Below are 21858 nucleotides of genomic sequence, written 5' to 3' on the forward strand. Positions count from 1 at the left end.
CCGCCTGATTCACTGCTGCACCTCCACTGCCAGAAGAGAGCTGGCTCACAGGTAGCATCAGCACATATTTGTTGAAAAACAAATAAACAAGCAAACGACTGACATCTTGGGTCCAGGCTGCCTACTACCCACTTCCTACCTTCAGAGTTTGGGCTCAGCTTGAGGCTTCCTGGGTCTGGTTGCAGAGGTCTTTAGAGCATGTTCTAGTCCTTGCCTCACTCTGTACAGATGCTCTGGGGTCAAGCCTCGCCTCTGCAGAGAGGACAATGGATGCAGAGACAGATGGAAAGATGGACAGATGGCTCCAGGTCAAGCAGGCAGCTCCCTTGGTGCTCACAGCCTATAAGGAAGGAAGGGCAGGCTCAAGGGGAAAATCAGGACCGTGGTGTCTTCCTGACTTCAGTCTCGTCATCTGTAACAGCCTTCTGGACGAGGGATTAAGGGCCATGTGTCCCCCTCCTCACCTGGAGCAAGGGACCCCTGTGGGGTGAGCTGGGGGCTTTGAGAGCCAGGCAGCCAGGGGCCCCACCCTCAGGGCATTCACCTAAAAACCACCACTCTGGGCTGGGAACCCAAAATCAAGATGGTCCCCACTTTTTCTTTCTGTTTCAACATAAGCTTACCAGAAACATTTAACTTAAAAAACCCAGGAATTGTTGGTTCTCTTCTGATTAAGAGTTCAATTAGAGTAACCTGGATATTTAAGGCAGCGTTCAAAGGCTTTGGAAGTATTTTGTTGTTCTTTTTTTGTTGGGTTCTTTAATGATTACTGAGGCGAAATCCACAGGACATCACAGCAAGCAGTGAAAAGCAACAGCCCGGCACCATTCCTCTCTGTTCTGAGTCCTGAGCAGGTGGACCCCTCCTGGAGCAGAACCCCGAGGGCTGCCGGGGGCGGGATAGGGCCAAGTCCTCCGTGTGCCTGGCCTTGCTTGGCCTTCACACGAGTTATCCCACTCCGTCCGCAAGACCCGCTTCGAGGCAGACGTTCTCATCGCTTCCCCTTCCCACAGGGTGGGAAATGGAAGCTCAGAGGGATTAAGTAACCTGCCCAAGCTCACCCAGCCAGGAAGGGGAACAGCTGGGACTCAAGTCGCTCTGGCTTCTGGGCCTGAGGTCTCCTTGGGAAACAGGCAGCGCCCCAAAGCTGGGGAATTGGACGGCCCCCCATCAGGAGATAGGGTGGAGAATCGAGCCCGCAGGGAACCTTGGTGAGCATCCCAGTGGCTTGCAAACTGTGTTCCTCAGATGCCTGTGGTGCCCAGAGGTGCCCGAGGGGCTGCCCTGGGGTGAACCAGAGGCTGGGGGAGGGTCTGGGCCCCCCTCTGATTCCTTACGGCAGCGCCCCTTTTGCTCCCCTTGCCGAAGTTCTCCAACTACAGGTGAGAGGAACTCTGGGTGTGGAGGAGGCACCAGAGAGGGATCCAAGGCAGACCTGGGGTCCCAGGACATTTCCTGCTTCTTTAAGGCCTGACCAACAGACTCCCCTATGGAAAGTGCTGGTAGTCCTGACCCCACACCCAGGGCAGACCAGCTGGGGATGACAAGTCCCCTCAGAGATCAAGGGCGGACAGGTCTTGGCGCTGGGCCAGCTGGCTCCTCAGATGCCACTCTGTGCCCATGATGGAGACAGCTCCAAGACAACAGCCTCACCTGGGGCCCCTGCACGGAAAGTTCTCCAGCTTGGCCTCCTTTGGGACCGGGGTGCAGTGACAGGGTGTCGGGCGGGCATTGTCCTGGGATATGGGCACCAGTGGGGGAGGGTGGCAGGCAGCGGAGGAAGGCTAGGAGTGAGGGTGGGGCTGCCAGGCCTGAGCTTGGATAAGGTCACCAAGCAGGTAGTTCTGGAAGTCAGAGCTGATCACAACTCTCCCAAGTCAGTATCCAGTGCCCTCCAGAACCTGCCCCCATACCTCACCAGACACACTACATCCCCTGTAGCTCCCTCCTCCTCTCATCTGAGGCCCAGCAGCTGGAACACCAGGCTCCACCTTATCTGCCTGGCCAACGCCTGCTGGTTGCTTTAAGGAAGGTAAAATGTCACCTCCTCCAGGAAGCCTGCCTGGTCACCACCAGACAGAATCAATCACTTTCTCACCTGCCTTCCTATAGTATCCTGCAGATTTGCCTGTGATAGTGTAGGTGTCCCCCACCTGACCCTGGGCAGCACAGGGTCTGGAACACAGCCCCACCAATGACTAACCGCATGGGAGGCAGGCGAGAAGCTGAGTACACGCATGGCTACAGATGGTCAGTCCACACGGACCCTGGACAGAAACTGTCTCCCCCAGTCCGGCATCCAGGCCAGGAAGCAACCCCCTTTGGAAGGCTCCGCTGAGTGCTGCCTGCCCTGCCCCGGCTCTGTGACCACTGCAGGGCTGAGGATGGAGGATGCTGTCCGAGGATGAGTCCCCAGTGGGCCTCTTGCTCCCCCCCAGCACAGCCCAGAGTTCCCAGCCAGCCCTCCCATCCCAAGGCCACAGCACCCCTGGCTGGGACCCCCGGCCCAGGACCCACCGTGCTGGTGGCATCTGGGCAAATCTCCTGACAGGAAGAAAGGCAGACACAACCCTAGGTCAAAGGACTGGAGAGGTAAGACCAGCCCCGGGACAATCCTGGGGGTCCCAAAGAGAAGTGGCCTGGCCCTAGAGAGCTGGGGCAGGGCTGGGGGGGGGGGGGCGCATTTTCCTGAGGAGGAGCAGGGTATCCAGAAGAGCCATCTTAACTGTCTTCATAGGACATTGCCAAGCATCCTGGCCTGTACAGCTAGACACCCCAGCCTCAGTTTCCTTCTCTGTGAAGCGAGGGAGCCAGATAAGGTGACGGCCCAGCTCTGACACCCTTGAAGCCCACACATTTGGTATAAAAATACCATTCCCCTGCCTCCACCGTGGAGGCGAGAGCCTGCTCCTGAGACTGTGTGCCCTCAACTTGTGCAGAAACGGTGGGTGGTCGGGTGGGCCAGAAGCCCAGCCTCTTCCTTGGGGCTTGGTGGGAGTGGGGTTGGCAGGTGGGGGTGGGGTTGGCAGGTGTGGCGGCTATCAGGCCCACTCTGGACACCTGCATAACCCAAGTCCAGGGCGTGGAGGAGCCTGGATGGCAGAGATCAGGCAGAGAAAGTGCTGTAGCTTCAGGAGCACGCCACCCAACACTTATCTCCCACAAGCCAGACATGCAGATGTGCTGGCTCACTGCAGAGGAAGTTGTGACATCCTGGGACCAGCTTTCCTCCTGACCCACAGTCACATCCGCTGCTCCCTCTAAGACCCCCAGGCTTGCCGCAGTGCCTAGCCCCTGGAGGGGGTGGTGGGGGGCAGGAGGTTTGAGGGCCTGCCTCACCCGGCCGGGCCACTGCCATCTGTTCAAGCTAGATCCTGGCCTCCATGGCGCCTTCCCCAGAAAAGGGCCTTCAGCCCCAGCCCCAGAGTAAGTAGGAGACCCTAGAGGGGCCTGGGTAGAGGGAGGAAGTTGAGGGTAGGGTCCAGCATAGTGTGGGGCAGATCGAAAGCAAAAGTGCACTGCAGAGTCCGATCATCCCAGGGCACCCATGGGTTGAGATCTCTGTACCTCACCCCACCTGAAGGCCAGTACCCCCATCCCCAGTAGCATAATCCAGCGAGCAGCAGCCAGGATCAGGCACATATGACAGAAATGCAGACTCAGAAAGCAGACAGTGCCGCCGGAGAATCCGGTTTGCCCACAAAGGGTGGGGCTGGGCACCGCCAGCTAAGCCCTGTCCCAACGGACACAGCCAGGGTAAGCGAGGCCTCCCCCAGGGAGGTCCCCCGATAGAGCACTAGAGTGCATGGCCAGGCAGGGTGCTGGAGGGGCGCCAACTCCCCAGCCTGCATGGGCCCACTGTCCCCTTCTAACCTGCCCCCAGGTGCAGGTCCACCTGTCTCGAGGAGTCTGGCTCTAGTCCCCTACCGCCACCAAGGCACACTAGCAGCTTTCTGAAGGCTCCCTCGTTCTTGCTAATGGTGAATGGATTCTCCATAACCCCCAGGCCCTGAGGGCTTCATGAGCCAGGGCAGGGAGCAGGCAGGTGACTGACACCAGGGCTCAGATGCCTGTGGTCAGAAACAGGGGGCGGGGGGCGGGGTCAGAGAGAAGGGAGGGAGGGGCCCTTGGACAAGGGATAAGCAGCCCCTCCAGAGAGGAAAGAGTCAGACCATTGTTAACCATGAGATGTGACTGGCACGTTCAGGGGGCCTCCCGCAGGGAGGGGCTCAGGTCTCCTGAACCACCGAAGCACAGAAACCACCACCTGGCCCAGAAGTGACTTCCAGCTGCCCGGGCTCGTAGCTGCGGGCAGGCGAGTGGGCAGTTGGGAGGGAAGGGAGGCAGCCCAGGGCTGCTGAGAACCTGTCTGTCCCCTGCTGAATCACAGGATGACAGGGTGAGGCCTTGGGCGGGCGAGGAGGCGGCCTCGCTCCCCTGCTTCCCTGCCACAGAAACCGAAACTCCGCACGGAGTGGTTTTTAGAAAGCTGCAGAGGGGAAGCTGGCCGGCACCCACTGCGCAATCCCCAGCCAAAGCCCTGTTCTGCTGACCTCAGGGACTTGCTCCAGCCCCCACGAGGCCTGGAAGGAGCAGCTTATGTAAGGGCTTCATCTAACCCGGTCTCCCCACACTTGTCCCCAAGCTGCCTGCATGGCCAGTGACTCACCCCTTACACCTCCCTGCCCTGGCAAGAGGGAGTGGGGACAGGAGCGAAGGGCAGGAAAGTGCAAAGAAGGCTGGCTCAGGGTCTGGGGACACGATTTGGGAAGATAAAACTGGAGAGACAAAACGGGAAGGAAGCAAAGTGTCCCAGTTGGAGGCTGCAAACTCAATCATCGGTTAGAGAAGGGAAAGGAGGAGAGGGGCTGTCTGTCTCCAGAAGCCAAACAGGGGCTCCCCTCCTCCCCCTCTCCCCTCCTTGCCTTCCCCTTCCGCCTCTCCTTCCCTCCTGGCAAGCACCCACTTCCCCAGAGGTGCAAGTCGGCAGAAACAAACTCAACCCCAGAAACAAACTCAACCGGCTGCCCTGAATGGAGAGGAAAACAAAACCAGCTGTGGGTTTGCGCCTCTCCCCCAGGGAGAGGTCGAGCTCACAGCTGGCCCTGACCCAGAGAGCCCCCTAATTCTTCCCCACCTTTAAAGGCTTTGCTCAAGCTCAGTTCAGAAGATAAAAAACTGGAGGGGCATGTTCAGGGGCTTGGTGACCCACTGGCTTTTCCCCATCAGACCCCAAGTTCTTGACCCAGTTAGAGTGGCTTGGATGACATGGCAGACCACAGACACGGGAAGCGGGCGCTGGGTTCCAGGGCGCCACCAAGAGCAGGGTGTGAGCATGAGCGCATTGGGGCAGGGAGGGGGGCTGCCACGTTCTTGGGGCAGTGCAGACCCCAAAGCCCCTCTGCACCACACATCAGGCTTTCTCAGGACCACATGCCAGTGGTGCCGGCAAAGGTGGGAATGCCCATGCTCTGTGGGGGCCCCAGAGTCCAGGAAGATGGCTGAGCTGGGAGTACCCGAGCCCCACGTCCCCACATCCTAAGATGCAGCAGCTGCTGGCAACATACAGGGCAGGCACCATAGAAAGTGGGAGTGCTCCCAGGTGTCCCCAAATGGATACACTGTTGGGCCCTGTCCACCCTGGTGCCCTCCCAGAGGCCCCTCTGGGACTCTCTGGACTCCAGAGAGTGGAAGCAGACAAGGGGACAGCAGCTGAGCAGGGATACAGGTGCCCTGGATGAAGGCCTGGGACAGTGCCCTTCCATGGCCCAGGTAAGCAGCAGCAGCAGCTCCCAGAGCCTAGGGGCGACTGCAGCTTGGAGGCAACAGAGGGGAGGGAGTACAGTGGCGGGGTCCCAGGATGCTCTGCCCAGCGGTCCAGCCTCTTTTGGGAAGGTGGCCTATTCTGTCCCAGTTTTGCTGCTCCCTGAGCATGATGAAGGAGAGGAGTCGGAAGTGGCACCTGAGGGCCCAGAAGGCCCTGGTCCTTTCTGAGCCAGACACCCGGGCACAGGAGGGTTCCTGGAGAGGGAGTTTGTGCCACTGGGCACTACAGTGACCCAGGCTTGGTGTGACCCCGGCTTTGCTCCAAATGCTCATGAAGATTTGCCTCTCTCGGGATGTCGGGGTCCTGGGAGTTGGGTTTTCACTGGTCCTGGGAACTGGCAGAGGCCTAGCGCTTGCTCAGAGTTTGGGGGAAGGACGGGGTGTGGCATGGGTTGGGGAGCAGAGGCCCATCTCACTCCTGCTGGGGACACCGTGATACCAAGGCGGGACCAGGCAGTTTCCAGACATGACCACCCTTGGTACACAGAGCAGGGCTCTGTCTTCTGCTTCTAAGGGTGGAGTCCACCCAATTTCCACCCACCTCCTCATGGCCTGGCTCCAGACAGTGAAAACACAGTCCAACTGGGGCAGACAGGGTCTTAGGTCTAGCTCTAACCACTCTGTGATCTTGGGCAAGCCACGTAATATCTCTGAGCCTCAGTTTGTTTATGCATAAGATCTTAAATAGTCTCCCAGGGGTCTGCAATCTAGGTGGCTTTGTCACCATTAGCTAGAGCTCACCCCAGGAGCATGCCCTGCTGAGGGACAAAGCCTTACTGTATTTTACAAGTGAGCACCCTGCCCAGAGTCACTCGGCCAGAAGTCAGCCCTGGGCAGCCCTGGATCCTTCATGTCAACACACTCAGGACAGGGTGCCCGGCGCCTCTCACTTCTGGAGGCCCCGCTGGTCCCTCAGCAGGGAGGGAACACGCCAGGCAAACACTTTTCAGCTTGTAAACAGTCATTAAAGAGCTAATAAGCCCAATTTCCCAGAACCCTGCCCTGCGGCTTGCTGCTTCCCAGGAAGAGGCTGGCTCTGGCCCAGCTAGAGCTTCAGGGCACTTGGATACAGGTCCATCCAGGCCACTCAGTCCAGGGGGACTTGCAAAGCTACCTACTCATCACCCCCCAGCCCCACCCCACCTCGCTTTGGGGCAGCACGGGTTCTCTTGTTGAGGGATGAGGGCTGCAGGTCAGAGACAGGGCTCAAACCTTGGCTTGGCCACCTGCCTGCTGGGAGACTTTGGGCAATTACCACTTCTGAGCCTCAGTTTCCTATGCTGTGAAATGGGGTGATGGCCTCCCCAACAGGGCCTCAGCAGAGATGACATAAGATCAGGAATGTACAATGCCTGGCACAGTGGCCAGTAATTGGTAGCTTCTTTTATTCCTGGCTGACCTCCCCCACCTTCGGTCACTCGGTCTCTAGCTGAGAGCCCCACAGGTGACAGGTCTCTATGTGTCAGGTAGAGAAACAGGCTCAGAGAGGTTAAGTCACCTGTCCCAGGCCCCATAGTTAGAATGTGATGCCCACATTCTGCAGCCTCCTACCACTCTAGAACTGGTGAGGCAAAGTGGCAAAATAATAGGTCTGGGGTGGCAACTCTGAGTATTCCTGGTGCTGGGGACAAGTTCCGGGAGCACAGGCCTTGGACTCATGAACCCCTGCAGCCCCCCAAGCAGAAATGACATCATCCAACACTTGGGTAGCACTTCTCGGCTTATGAAAGGGCTTTCACAAACATTCTCTCATCCCCGTCCTTATCTCATCATCATCATCGACTGATAAGGCCAGAAGCTAACAGCAGGGCTCAGGCCAGGCCTTCAATTGCAAGCCCTGTTCCTGCCCGATGCCACAGCAGATCCCCCACCTTCTCTCTCGGGTCTTCTGGGTCACACTGGAGGCATGACCTAGGGAGAGCCAGCTGGAGGGAAAAGGTGCTTCTTGCCAGGGGTCAGGGGCAGGACCACTTGAGGATGCTCTTGGCACAGGCTCCAGGGCCACATGCAGGAGGCAGAGGGGAAAACCAAGCTTACCCTGCTCCCAGCTCCAAGAGACCCAGCCAGAGGAAGCAGAGCTGAGGGTCACTGCCTCCAGGATACCCCCCACTATCATGACACACATGCTGGCAGGGGGGAACCCCTGGGCGGGAGCCAGCACTTCACAGCTTGATTCTCCATCCCAGATTGAAACCCACTCTCAGTTCCCTTGGCCTCCATGGCACTGAGGTTCCCCAACTCAGACCCGGCCCCTCTACAGAATAATGACAACAGCTCTGCAGCACGTTCTTATCTAGTCTCCCCCAACAGCCGCGAGGCAGGACCTCTGTTGTCACCAGGAGCCTGTGCCACAGACATTCCTAACAGAAGCAGTCACAATACCGTGAGCACCATGCTCCTAGTGTGGCTGGGAGGTTTTACACAGATCACCACTGGAATCCTCACAGCAACCCCCCAGGAAGACGACTGTTACCCCACTGTACAGCTGGAGAAACTGAGGCAGGGACTATTTAGGTGACCCCCATCCTACTGACCATACTCTCATAGACCACTGTGCCCACTGGCTTCTGGGCCTTGTGTCTTGGCTCCCCAAGCTGGGAATCACGCCCTCCCACCGCTTCCCCCGCCCTCCAGGACAGCGTCCGGCACACCTGGTCTGCACACCTGGGCAGCACAGCCTGCTTAGCTCCACCCACTTTCCTAGAGGGGCTCAGAATGTGCCTTCCGGCAGCTTTTGAACTGCAAGTGTCTGGTCCCTGGATAAATTCACTGAATGAGGGAATGTGGACATGGCAGCTCTCTGCAATTCCCTGAAGATGAGAAGATGCATCTTCCTCTGTGCTGGTCTAATTCTCACAGGAAGGCAACGGTAACTTTATGGGCAGTCTGGTAAAAAGTCTTCGTCTTCCCCAGTGACAGGCAGGTAGGGCAGCTCCTCCTGGCCTTTGTCCTGAGAGTTGCCCTTGCCTGGCAGCCTCCCTGCCCTGGCCGCCACGCGCGAGGTCAGCCTGCTCTCGGGGCGCTGACGTCCCTGCCACTCCTCCCCCAGCCTGGCTCAGCTGGATAGGAAACTGGGAGCAGATGCGTGAGCTCACTCTGGAAAGCCCCACCAGTGCCAGGGCAACACTGAGGGCTGCTCCAAAGTGGGGAACACAGAGACCCAAGGGGCCATGCAGAGAGGAGAGGCAGTCTGCAGAGCACATCTCCCCTGATGCTGCACCATGGGGCAGGAGGGGGCCGGGCCACCCCGATCCCGCCACCGCTCATCCTGACCCAAAGGGAAGCGCCAGGCGGCTCATCCAAGTCACTTGGATGTGAACAGGCACACACAGGCACCAACACACACCCCTGGACTTCTTCCTGCTCTAACTGGTGTCTCGTCTGGGTAGTTTACACTGCCAGTTGACAAGAACCCTTTGAAGAGGCCACAGTAGCGTCCAGAGCTCTGGTTGCAATAAAAACACCACCACTGACCCAGACCCCAGCCTCCGCAAGGCATTTGTAGTGAGATTCATTCCCCTTCTTAGAGGAACAAAAGGCCCCCCCGGGCAGTGTGCGTGTTACACCAGGCACAGCTGCAGCTCAGAAATGAGTGACCCGGCTAGGAGTCACCCGGTGGTCTGTTTCCCGGCAGGCTGGGCCTGAGAGTGGACAGCCCAGGATCAATCCTGGGCTCCCCACTGACTTCCTGAACAGCTCTGTGCACATCTGAGTGCGGCATTGTGCCTTGAGAGACACCAGACAGATAGGGCCACTATTATGGCTTTTTGTTCAACTGAAAAGGTGGGAGTCTCACTCTAGCCTTTAAAAGGTAAAAGCCCAGGGACCGGCCCGGTGGCACAGTGGTTAAGTGCGCACATTCTGCTTCAGGGACCCGGGGTTCACCGGTTCAGATCCCAGGTGTGGACATGGCACCACTTGGCAAGAGCCATGCTGTGGTAGGCGTCCCATGTATAAAGTACAGGAAGATGGGCACGGATGTTAGCTCAGGGCCAGTCTTCCTCAGCAAAAAGAGGAGGATTGGCAGATGTTAGTTCAGGGCTAATCTTCCTCAAAAAAAATAAATAAAAGCTAAAAGACAAAAAAAACACACACAAAAGAAACCAGAAACCACCATCTGCCCTCTGGTCCCACCTGGGTTCCCAGGCTGGGGGGCCAGGGTCCAGAAGTGAACAGGGCAATGGCTACCACCAGGAAATGCGAAGGGAGGGCAGAGGGGTGGCCTGGGCTCCTGGGCATGGACGGCTGCTTCATCACCTCCTGCCCTCTGTGACAGCCCCCAACAACATTCCCTGAAAACTGGGGGTACATTCCTTGAGCCCATTTCAAACAATTCAGTCATCCCTAGTGGGGGTCCCCCTGGCCTGTGGCTCTGACGTCCTCCATCTCTCACTGTTGCTCAGCCAATACTATGAGCAGCAGGTGCCTTGCCCTCCCAGCATCTGGGCCCACCCTGGGCCTCTCATCTAACCCAGCGTCCCCACAGCCACAGTGGAACTTTTTACTGCAGGAGGGAAGAAGATCGGGGAGTTACGAGGAATTAGGAGCCCTGTTATTTTTTGGATGTTATTTTCCCGGTGTTAATAACTGGAAGAGTTAGGTGTGAGTTTAGAAGGGAAAATTCCAGGGGCTGGTCCCGTGGCCGAGTGGTTAAGTTCACGCACTCTGTTTCGGCAGCCCAGGGTTTCGCCAGTTCGGATCCTGGGCATGGACATGGCACCGCTCGTCAAGCCATGCTGAGGCAGCGTCCCACATAGTAAAGCCAGAAGGACCTACAACTACAATATGCAACTATGTACTTGGGGGCTTTGGGGAGAAGAGGGGAAAAAAAAAGATTGGCAACAGATGTTAGCTCAGGGCCAATCTTTGGGGAAAAAAAAAAAGAAGGGAAAATTCCAGCAGGTCACATAGCACCAGGCATCCATGGCCACCCAAGCAATCCAGTTTTGGGAAAATCTATGAGAAGTGAGCTCCCTCCTTCCTCATCCCAGGGGGATATTTGAGCCTCTGTGGGAGGCTGCCCTGGGGGTGAAGTACTCCAGGACTCAGCTGTGAGAGGGCCCCTGTTCCCAGTCCCTCTGTCTCAGCCCCTGCCCCACGGTACCCATTCCTGCTTCCTGCAGGGTTCATGTTTTGAGCAGTGAAGAAGCAGGCCTCTTGCTGGGGGAGTAACTGCCCTCACACCTCCTTACCTCTTATGTCATTTAGGTTTATTCCAACTTCCTCCTCTAACCCCAGGGGAAACTGAGGCAGAGAGGAAAAGTCAATGAGAAGTAACTTCATGGCCCAGGTGCTGTGTCTGTACTTAACTTCAGCACAGCACTGGATAATTCTTTTCGTGGGACTGTCTTATGCATAGCAGCATCCCTGGTCTCTACCCACTAGAGGCCAATAGCAGCAACACTCACTCCCCTTCCCCTGAGCTGGGACAACCAAAATGTCTCCAGATATTGCCAAATATCCCCTGGCACACGAATCACTCCCCTGGTTGAGAGCCACTGCTCTCCAACAAGCTTCACTTTCCACTCCTCCCTCAGCCCTACCCACAGAGAGCGAAAGAAACTTAACACAGATGCTGGGCTCATTATTTTACCAGCAAACGTCACACACACGGGGGTCCTACACCTAGCCATCTGGGAAACAGCCAGTGTGGAGTCAATCCCTCAAGCCTTCCCCTCTCCAGACCTGCTCCCTGCGGAGCTCCGATCCTATAGCCTTCTCCCTTAGTCTCTCACCCACTTAGGCAGGGGCTGAGACCTGGGCTGCCGCTCTGCCCTACGATGGGGGTGTACCCCAGGGACAATCCCTCTCTAACCTAACCCAATGCCCTGGAGGAACAGAGCGGGCAACCTGCCCAAGCCTCTCAATCCGGGGTCAGGACTGCCGGGTCCAATTTGCGAGCTCCGGTCCAGCCCGGCTGTGTGAGCTCACCCTCCCGCACCTGTTTCCACCTCGGCGAGGCTGAACGCACAAACTTGGGTGCTGCTCACCCGGGAGAAAGAGGAGTGGAGGGGAGGGTCTGAATTCCAGGCGCTTCTGGGACGAAGGCGGGACTGCGCGGTGCTGCCCCGGGGCGGTCCCCTCTCTTCCTCCCGGGGCTTTAAACTTCTGCCCAATCGTCGTGCCCTTACATCTGGAGACCCGTGGCCCGGGGACCCGCTAGGCGTCCAGTCCAAGCTCAGCCCCAGGGGCCAGCAGACCCGGTTCTGCGGCCCTGTCCCAGTCCAGCCCCGGCCTCTGGCCTCCTGCTCGGCCCACGTGGGGCCCGAGCGCTCCGCTGGGCGGGCACCCTCGCGGGCCGCGCACCGCCGCCCCAGGGCCAGCTCGGGCGCGACCCTGCGGCCCCCTCCGGCGCCACAGCCCGGCCGCCGCGACCCGGCCCCGCCCGTCGCCCGGCGCTCACCTCCCTGCGGGCCCACGTCCCCCGGACGCAGCTGCGAGCGGCGCCGGCCAGCGGCTGGGCGGCGGCTCCTGGGGGCGGGGCCCCGGCGCTCCGCCTCTTCCCTACCTGCGCGCGGGCGGCGGGGCGGGGCCGGTCCGGCCGGGGAGGGACCAGGCGGGCCTGGGGGCGGGGCGTCCCCCCGGCGGCTCCCGGGGCTCGTGCCCGCCGGTGCGCGCTCTGCCCCGTGGGGTCCCAGCCTGTGCAGAGCCCTGTTTTCCGCCGGAGCTGGTCTCTTCCGGGCACCGGCCTCTCCCTCGCGGCTTCCTCTCTCCTCCCCGGACAAAGCACATAATCCAGGTCTGAACTGCCATCATCACGTCACCTCCCAGGAAAAAACACTCCAATAACAGCCGCCTCCCATTCCCCTCCCTCCCGCGCCCTCATCCTCAGGCCCAATGGCCTTGTTCCCTTTCAGCCCTCATCCTTTCCTAGAAACACATTTGGAGCATCAGCTACTCCAAGTGCTGCTGCTGCTGCTGCCTCCAGGAAGCTTTCTCTGATCTCGGCCGCTACCACTTTGCTCTCCATCACAGGGAGCGCGCCCTCCTCCGCATCCTTCTGGGGCGAAGGCTCCCTCCGAGGCTGAGGCCGGGTCTTGCTCAACTTCCTCCGCCCCCACCCGCCCCCGGCACTGAGCCCAGAGCTGGCATCGATGACAAAAGCGTGAGGGGTGTTTGCCACTGGGAGACGCCAGCGGTGTGTGCCTGAGTGGGCGGCGGGGGTGTCTGGAGGAGTCATAAGAGTCTCCTTTACAGCAGACACAGTAAAAACCCATGTTGCCTCTGGTCCGACGACACAGAGCTTTCCTGATGGTGCAGAACCTTGGCTCACACACAGCCGCCTGCAGCCGGTGCAGAGGAAAGCGCTCAGCATCTGAAGATTCGACTGCAGTCAGGCTCAGGGACAGGGCGGCCTCCGCCCAGGCCTTAGCCCCTTGGAGCCTGGTCTTAATTTGCAAAGCAGTAAGGCCTGTCTGGCCTTCTCAGGTGATTGATGGTGGGGACGCAGTGAAATGCAAGCTAATCCGGTTGTTTTCAGGTGGTGGGGGCTCTGGAGCCGGACCACCTGAGTTCAGATCCTTGCCCTACCACTTACCACCTGTGCCCCCTTGGACAAACCCTTCAACCTCACTGGGCCTTGGCTTCCTCCTCTGTAAAATGGGGGCAAAAACAGACCCTGCCTCTTGTAAGAAGCCCCTTGGCCGGACATGGCGCACACGCTCATAACTGCTAGCAGCTGTTATTGTTATTATCAGCACATGAGGACCCCGATGTCTCATCAGCTTTGAGGCAATCTCTACTTTCCCTTGGCCCAGAGGAGCTCAGCTTTGATTGATCTCCCGACCTCAGCTCCTTCCCTAGCCCTGCTGCTTGCTCCCTGGGGGTGGGGGCGGGCATCAGTCTCTCCTGCGTCTCCAGGCACCTCGGTGTAGGGACCCTTACACATCTGCCCTGCGGGCTAGGGCCAAAATTCCTGAACCTCCCTCCTCCCAGAGGCATCGACAGGACCGGCCCAACTCCATCCCTCCTTCCCTCCATCCCTCTAGGTGGGTGCGGGGCGCAGGCTGACGCTTGCTGGCGCCCAGGCCACTCTGTCCTTCTGCCCTCCCGGTCCAGGTCTGGCTGCCCAAGTGGACTCTTCTCCCTCCTCGGGAGCCCGAGGACCTGGCCTAGCCGGCCCCTTCGGACTAGATGAACAAAACCATGCCCCTTTCTCAGCCCTCGCTGGCTCTTGTCACCTGATCCTTTCCCCTCTCAAAGGCCTGGACCGCCTGGAGGAGCAAGTTTGAGGAGAGACTCAGGCCTGGTTGGAGGGGAGAGGGGTCTGGACCCGGGGGGGACCAGAATCAGGCAGTAGTGTTGGTCTCATGCTGGGTCAAGACCCTGGCCCTTCTTGGAGCTCCTGAGCCCCCACCCCGTGCGTGGTGTTTGTCACTGTCCTGGATGGGGTGGGAGGTTAAGAAATGGAAAGGGGGGAGGGGCTCCCGATTGCTAGGGATTATCTGGAGAAAGGCCTCTTCCCCCTGGGACATAGAGGTGGGCCAAAGCAGGAGCATTGCTCCTCAGTAGCACACGCAGGGGCCGTTTATCATGCTCCCTCCTATCCCGGGGTGCTGCAGGGCGCAGAGAGGAAGGAGACCAGGGCCTCCTGCAAAGAGCCTCACTCTCGAGGGGACTGGAAGTGCTCAAGGCACGATAACAGGAAGGAGAAGGGCAGCCATTCCGGGTCATTCCCCGTCTTAGGGATGAGAAAACCAAGGCGAGCAGCTGGGGTTGGAATGCAGCCACACTGATGTTAGACTCCGGCGGACTCCAACACCTGAGCTGCGTCGTCAGCCCTGGAGCCTGCAGAAGGGGAGGGATTCGTGGTGGTGGCTGACGCCGGGCATTTGTCCCGTAGAAACGTGGCCCACTGCCCGGTGGCGTACGTGCAGAGAGCTTATCACAACCTCGGCTGCAACAACGGCACCTGTCCAGCCGGAGGGGCAGGGTGTCAAATAGACCAGGGTATAATTTGTGGTGATGTCACGGGGCTGTTAAACCAGGGAGGCAGCACTCTCGGTGTTGATATGGAATACAAGAGACATTAAGTGAAAAAGAGCAAGGTGCAAGTTTAGGATAATTCTATTTACCTACATTTAAAGGGAACGTACACATATATGCTGGTAGAACTGCAAAAACTTTCTGGAAGAGGGTTTGTGGAGTAACCTTGCGTGGGGGCCGAGAGGGGAAACGAGGGAGACAGGGGCTTGCTTTTCTTCTCATACCATGTGCATGTATTACTTTCATAACTTACTGAAAAACACAGTCTAAACTTTTTTTCAGTGGGCCTAATGGTATAGGGAGGATCTTGACACGTAGGGATGAGGAACAGTAGAACGAACGAGAAGGAAGACACGGGGAGCACGGACACACCTGCTGTGGGAGGGAAACTGCTGGGGCCCTGGTTCGGCCTCATCACAGGATGTCAGGAGGAGGGTGGGCCACAGGCCTGGGAAGGCGGGTGGGCATGTGCTGGAGGCTCTGATGGATCAGGATAACGTGTTTTTCTTTTGTCCTGTAAGCAATGGGGAGAACCAGGAAATTGCACCCTAATAGTTTACAGTTGCGTAAACTGTTTGGAAAGGGCTTTCTCAGACGTGATTACATTTTTAATCTTGAGAGCAATCCTGCAAGGTAGGCAAGAGAGGTTTTACAGATGAGGAAACAGGCTGTTGTGGAATGAAGACCACACACTCTAGTTTTAAAATGAGAAGACTTTGTCCTTTGTAAGCAGTGCTTTGCAGAAAGGCAGGAGGGGGAGCAACCACTGGCCAGCTCCCCAACACGTGAGAACAACAGGTTTCTTTCATGCCTGAGTAATCCTGAGACCCTCTCATGACACTCAGATCGAGAACACCCCTGGTAGAAAAGGGCAATGGGACCCTGAAGTCCTAAGTTAGCAAAGTCAGAAAGGCTCTGATGATATATCTTTGAAGGATGTCCCTGTGTTTGTCCAGGGGAGTAAAATAGTAGAAGTCTCTTTCTTAGCTGAGATTTAAAAAGTTTTAGATGACGTAATGAAGTCCTATTGAACGAAGGGGTGCTGACTTTCTTGTCAAGGTTCAGAGAGGTTTATGGCTGTGCCCAAAGCCACACAGCTGGTGGAGAGCAGAGGTAGGTGCTGGACCCAAGGCCCATGCTCTTTCCAGCCATCGTGGTGGACCATACCCAATTTCAGAAAGGTTGTTCTGGCTGTGCTTAGGACAGACTGGTTTGGGCGAAGTTGGGGAGGCCAGTGAAGAGACTACTGCAAGGGCCCAAGTGAGAGGGATGGGGGAGGGGGCCCATGAGAAAGGCATCCTCTCCCTCCAGAATTTGGCCAACACAGCACCCAGATGTCCTCTCCATTTATGCTCCGGATTTCTCTCCCCTCACCTACTGGCTCCAGGGGGGCAAAGTCAGGAAGAGTGGGCTTGAGTGAGGTGAAGCTGAAGGGTTTTCCAGAGAAGGGGACCAGCGTCTCGTTGGGCGCCGGCTGTTGCTATTGATGGTGAAGGGTCACCACCTAGTGACTATGTGCGGTACTGCACCGAGCGACCTGGAGAAGCCACGATTTCTCTTTGCTCCCTCTACCTGCCTTCTCACCAGAAACCTTGCAGTCCCGCCTAAAGGTTAACGACGTCACACCCATGGGCTTGCTCTTAAGAGGGCTTGTCAGAGTTCGTAGGACGCCAAACCCTGCCTGCCTTTGAGGACGTCACGCCTAGGAAGGGCACCAGTGACCCTGTATCCGGGCACTCATGTGCTGCGACACCCCAGGCCCCCTGAGAGCTGCCTGCCACCCAAGGGAAATGCTGGGGCATCCAGGGTCCAGGGGCATATGTGTCAGACTCCTGGGACCCAGGGATATTTTCAGCTCTCTCTCCTCCTGCCTCCGTCCGCTCCCCCGTGGCGGCCTTGAAATCTCAGCCCCCCTCCCAGCAGCCTGCTTCTCATATGTGCCAGTCTCGACACTTATCAGCCTCCTCTGGGTCACTCTAGTCTCCGCCAAGGCTTGGTCATTCCGACTGGCCTTTGGGAATGGACTTGGAATGTTATTCCGCAGCCCATGTCACCTCCCACAGCTGGGATCCCAGCTGGGCGCATCCTGCAGACCCCAGATCACAGCTGCACCTTCCCTGCCCCCACCCGGGAGGGCAGCGTGGCCTGGGGAAAAGGGCACTGGCTCTGGTGGCAAACACTCAGTGTACCCAACTCACCACTATCTGTTTGATGTGTGACGTCAGGCAATTTTCCTAACCTTGAGGCCTCCCTAGAAGCCCCACCCAGAGCCATAAATGAAAAGATTGACAGATTTGACGACATAAAAGCTGCAAACCTCTGTGCCATAAAAAGTTTGTCTGTGCCCTAGATAAAGTTAAAAGCCAAGCAAAGGGGAGAAAGTATTTCCAAAGACTGTAGCTGATCAAGTATCAATATCTAGAAACTAAAAAAGAGGTCCTACAAATCAATTTTCAAATTACAAAATAATCTAAGAGAAAATTGGATAAAGGCTAAGAACAGACCATTCACAGAAGAATAAGTGAAAATGGTCAGTGAATATAGGAAAAGATGCCACACTCAGCTAGTAATTAGGGAAATGCAAATTAAAACCATGACGACCCCTAGCATCCAGATCTGTGTCGATAAAGAAGCCACCACTGAAGGAACAGGGGAGGGGAGGAGGCACCTGGAAAAATGGCGGCTCCAGGTCTGGGGCAGGGAAAGTGTGAGAGGAGCTTGGGACATCTTGTTTGTGGCAGAAAGCAAGGAAGCCTTCAGAGATTAATGGGGTCATGTCAAAAGGACATAGGGACCAGTGAAAGGGACTCCCAGGGGTCAAATTGTAACAATTTGAGCATCAAAAAGAAAAAGCATTGTAGGTGATTGAAATACATCGAAATCATGAAAGGTCATGTGTTCCTGAGAAACTCAAACAGGAGAAATCCAGAGAAACTCTTGGGACCCCAATGGGACATTTATTAAACCAATATCTTACTTTGAAAATTGGTGAGTAAGGGGAAAGACACAGCATCTATCCTGCCTTTCCAGCAGAAACTGTATTTCAAAGTAACCAAATAGCCCTAATTTGGAGGAAGGAAGCTCTGCTTGATAGAAGAATGCCTGCTGTATCTGTTATTTATGGCTGCATAATAAATTACCCCAAAACTTGGCTGCTTAAAACAACACACTTTATTATCTCACACTTTCTGTGGGTCGGGAATCTGGGCATGGCTTAGCTGGGTCTGTAAAATGGAGGTATTGGCTGGGCCAGTGAGCATCTCAGGGCCCGGCTGGGGGGGATCCACTTCCAAGTTCATCGGCAGGTTCACTTCCTTGCTGGCTGTTGTCCAGAGGCAGGGCTGACTTCATGGGCGTGTGACCTGTGCAGTAGCACGGGGCCCTGTGCTCAGAACAGCTCTGTGCCAGATTTAATGCTCTGCTGCGTACTTTCATCTTTGAACTTGTGTTTTGTAAGTGAAGTCCAACGGGAGGGTGGAGCGTGCCCGTGAGCACAGGAGATCGGCCATATGCACATCCACCGCCATTCCTTGCAGCCCCATCCTCGTAAAGCGTTTGAGATGCCCCACGTGTGCAGAGTTCTTGGGGACCCACACCGTGTGGGGGAGAGTGCAGTGAGATTCAAGGTGAGCACGTTGAGGGAGCCGCCAGCTTCCATACAGAGCCTGGGTGGAATCCAGAAGTGAAGTAGAAACGGTTGAGTTAGTTTGGTGCGGTGTTTCACTGTTCCGGTAAGAACGACACTCAGTCCGTATGTACATACCGGCGACGAGATCCCAATGGTGTCAGTCTGACGATTCTGCACATGAGCTAAGTCAGTGCTCTTATCAACACTGGAAGACTGGCACTGTGCAATATACAGATGAACAGTAAAATTCATGCTATAATTTAAAATTTCATTTTAAAGTAAATGACATTAATAAATGACATTAAATAGCAAATAAAAAACACCATGACAAGTCAAAGGAGACCACAGAAGAAAGAAAAAGGTTTATATTTTGGTCCCTTTAATGACACCTTTTTCCTGCCTTTTAAACGGGGGGGTGGGGGGGGGGGCCCACATCTTCATTTGCACTGGCTCCCGGAAATCATGTAGCCAGCGCTGGCGGACGCCTCCCTCACTTCCCTGCCGGGGGGGCCTTTCCACGGGGCCCCTTCCCACTTTCCACCTGAGCTGGCGTCCATCAGAGGAGCAGGTGACAGAGCTAGAAAGGGCCAGCAAGATGGAAGCTGTCTGTGTAGCTTCCCTGTGGCTGTGCTGAGTTTCTGAGGGGGTCACTAGGTTCGTGTGCTCAGTGAAAGGAGCCAGGCACAAAAGGCCACATATTGCATGATTCCACTTATATGAAGTATCCAGAATAGTGACAGAAGGCAGAGTTAGCGGTTACCAGGGGCTGGGCACCGGGGGCCGTGGGGAGAAACTGCTTAACGGGTATGAGGTTTCCTTTGGGGCGATGAAAATATTCTGGAACTAGATGTAGGTGGTGGTTGCGCAACACGGTGAATGTGCTAAATAACACTGAATTGTTCACTTTCAAATGGTTAATTTAGGGGCGGGACCAGTGGCGCAGCAGTTAAGTGCGCACGTTCCACTTCAGTGGCCTGGGGTTCGCCAGTTCGGATCCCAGGTGCGGACATGGCACCACTTGGTAAGCCATGCTGTGGCAGGCATCCCGCATATAAAGTAGAGGAAGATGGGCATGGATGTTAGCTCAGGGCCAGTCTTCCTCAGCAAAAAGAGGAGGATTGGCAGTAGTTAGCTCAGGGCTAATTTTCCTCAAAAAAAAAAAAAAGAAGAAAATAGTTAATTTTATTTTATGTGAATTTAACCAAAAAGAACCCCACCCAGTCTAGCCCACACTCAGGGAAGGAGATTACATACGGGCATTCTTAGGGGGTGAATTGCGTTCCCCCAGGTTCATATGTTGAAGTCCTAATCCTCAGAATGAGATTTTATTTGGAAATAGGGTCATTGAAGATGTAATTAGAGTAATTAATGTAGTTAACATCATTAATGTAGTTAAGATGAGGTCATGTGGAGTAGAGCGGACCCCTAATCCAGTATTACTGTGTCCTTATAAAAAGGGAAATTTGGACACACACAGGGAGAATGGTGTGTGAAGACTGGAGTTACGCTACCACAAGCCAAGGAACCAGAAGAGAGGCCTGGAACAGACCCTTCCTGAGTGCCTTCCGAGGGAGTGTGGCCCTGGTGACACCTTGAACTTGGACTTCTAATCTCCAGGACTGTGAGACAAGAACTCTGTTGTGTCAGTCACCCAGTTTGTGGTACCCTGTTACAGCAGCCCTAGCAAACTGATACAGGCACAAATGCCAGGAGGCAGGGCTCGCTGGGGGCCACCCTGGGGGCCGCCCACCCCCCAGCTGATAGGTGTGGTAGGAGTAACCAGATCAGAAAACCATCGTGTTACACCATGGAGTCAGGCGGTGATTGCCGTGTATGTGAAAGGGGAAGCAGACATTCATTGGTGACAAAGCAAAACCACAAGGATTCCTTTCTGCTTCCACGTGGAAGGATCAGGCTGCCGTCACCTATCCCAGGGGTCAGCCTTTCATCACTTGTGGGACAACCAGATGCCCGGTGTCTCCCTGTGGGATGCACGTAGCAAGAAGCACACAGCTTCCCCTGTGGTGATTTCGGGGCAGCAACGTTTGAACTGACTTCAGACTAGTTCTAACTTCCAGTTTACAGGAGATTCAGGGGCTGGAGGCACAAAATACAAGACACGGTGACAAAGTGAGCAGCCCCCAGCAGGGGGCTTTCTGCAACAGCAAGCAATGCAATGACAAAAGGGCTGTGCTAGATAAAAGGAGACCCAAGGGACACGGCCACCCGATGTAAAGTCCTGGTTTGGATAAACTAGCCATAAAAATATCTTGAGACAATTAGTGAAATTTTAATATGAATGTTAGATGATACTAAGAAATTGTTATTTATTTCATCAACTGTGAAAATTTGACTTTGGCTATATAGAAAAATGATTTCACTTTTTAAAAGATGTATACTAAAATTGTAAAAAAAAAAAAAACTATGATAATTCTTTAACAGGTGAATGGCTAAACAAACTGTGGTCCATCCATATGATAGAATATTATTCAGCAAGGCCAGCCCTGTGGCCTAGTGGTTAAGTTTGGTGCGCTCCACTTTGGTGGCCCAGGGTCACATGTTTGGATCCTGGGTGCAGACCTACACCACTCGTCAGCCATGCTGTGGCAGTGACCCACATACAAAATAGAGGAAGACTAGCACGGATATTAGCTCAGGGCGAATCTTCCTCAAGTAAAAAGAGAAAGATTGGCAATAGATGTTAGCTCAGGGCCAATCTTTCTCACCAAAAAAAAAAAAAAAAAATTATTCAGCAATAAAGTGAAATGAACCATCAAGACATAGAAAGACATGGACGAACCTTACATGCGTATTGCTAAGTGAAAGAAGTCAGTCTGAAAAGGCTACAGACTGTATGATTCCAACTATATGACATTCTGGAAAAGGCAAATCTACAGAAACAGTAAAAAGATCAGTGCTTGTCAGTGGCTAGGGGAGGGAGGGATGAATAGATGGAGCACAGAGGATTTTTAGGGTGGTGAAGCTATTCTGTATGAAACTGTAACAACAGATACATGTCATTATGCATTTGTCAAAACCATAGAAAAATACAACACAAAGGATGAGCCTTAATGTGAACTATGAACTTTGATTAATAATAATGTATCAATATTGGCTCACTAAGTGTAACAGATGCACCACACTAATGCAAGATGTTAGTAATAGGGACGGGGCAGGAATTGGGGGTGGTGTGGGTATATGGAACTCTATGTACTATCTGCTCCATTATTCTGTAAATATAAAACTGTACTAAAAAGTAAAACCTAGGGGCCAGCCCCGTGGCCGAGTGGTTAAGTTCACACGCTCCGTTTCAGCGGCCCAGGGTTTCACCGGCTCGGATCCTGGGCACAGACATGGCACCACTCATCAGGCCCTTGAGACAGTGTCCCACATGCTGCAACTAGAAGGACCCACAACTA

The 21858-nt window shown here is 55.4% G+C and overlaps 1 protein-coding gene across 4 annotated transcripts in view; it reads right to left on the minus strand.

Annotated features, from left to right (window-relative positions):
* RHBDF2 (rhomboid 5 homolog 2) overlaps positions 1-12552 on the minus strand; it is a 26233-nt gene extending 13681 nt beyond the window's left edge. Inside the window, exons 1-2 of one of the 4 annotated variants that reach the window (XM_070483669.1) lie at positions 12335-12552; positions 140-340 (exon numbers count right to left, since the gene is read on the minus strand). The gene's annotated coding sequence lies outside the window, so the exon portion shown is untranslated. Of the gene's footprint in view, positions 1-139; positions 341-11816; positions 12202-12229 lie in introns of those variants that run through there. The other 3 variants (XM_044745271.2, XM_070483670.1, XM_044745272.2) reach the window with 3 other exon arrangements.
* Between the last annotated feature and the right edge of the window lie 9306 nt (positions 12553-21858).

Source organism: Equus asinus, chromosome 13 (assembly GCF_041296235.1).
Source record: "Equus asinus isolate D_3611 breed Donkey chromosome 13, EquAss-T2T_v2, whole genome shotgun sequence".
Classification (NCBI taxonomy): Eukaryota; Metazoa; Chordata; class Mammalia; order Perissodactyla; family Equidae; genus Equus; species Equus asinus.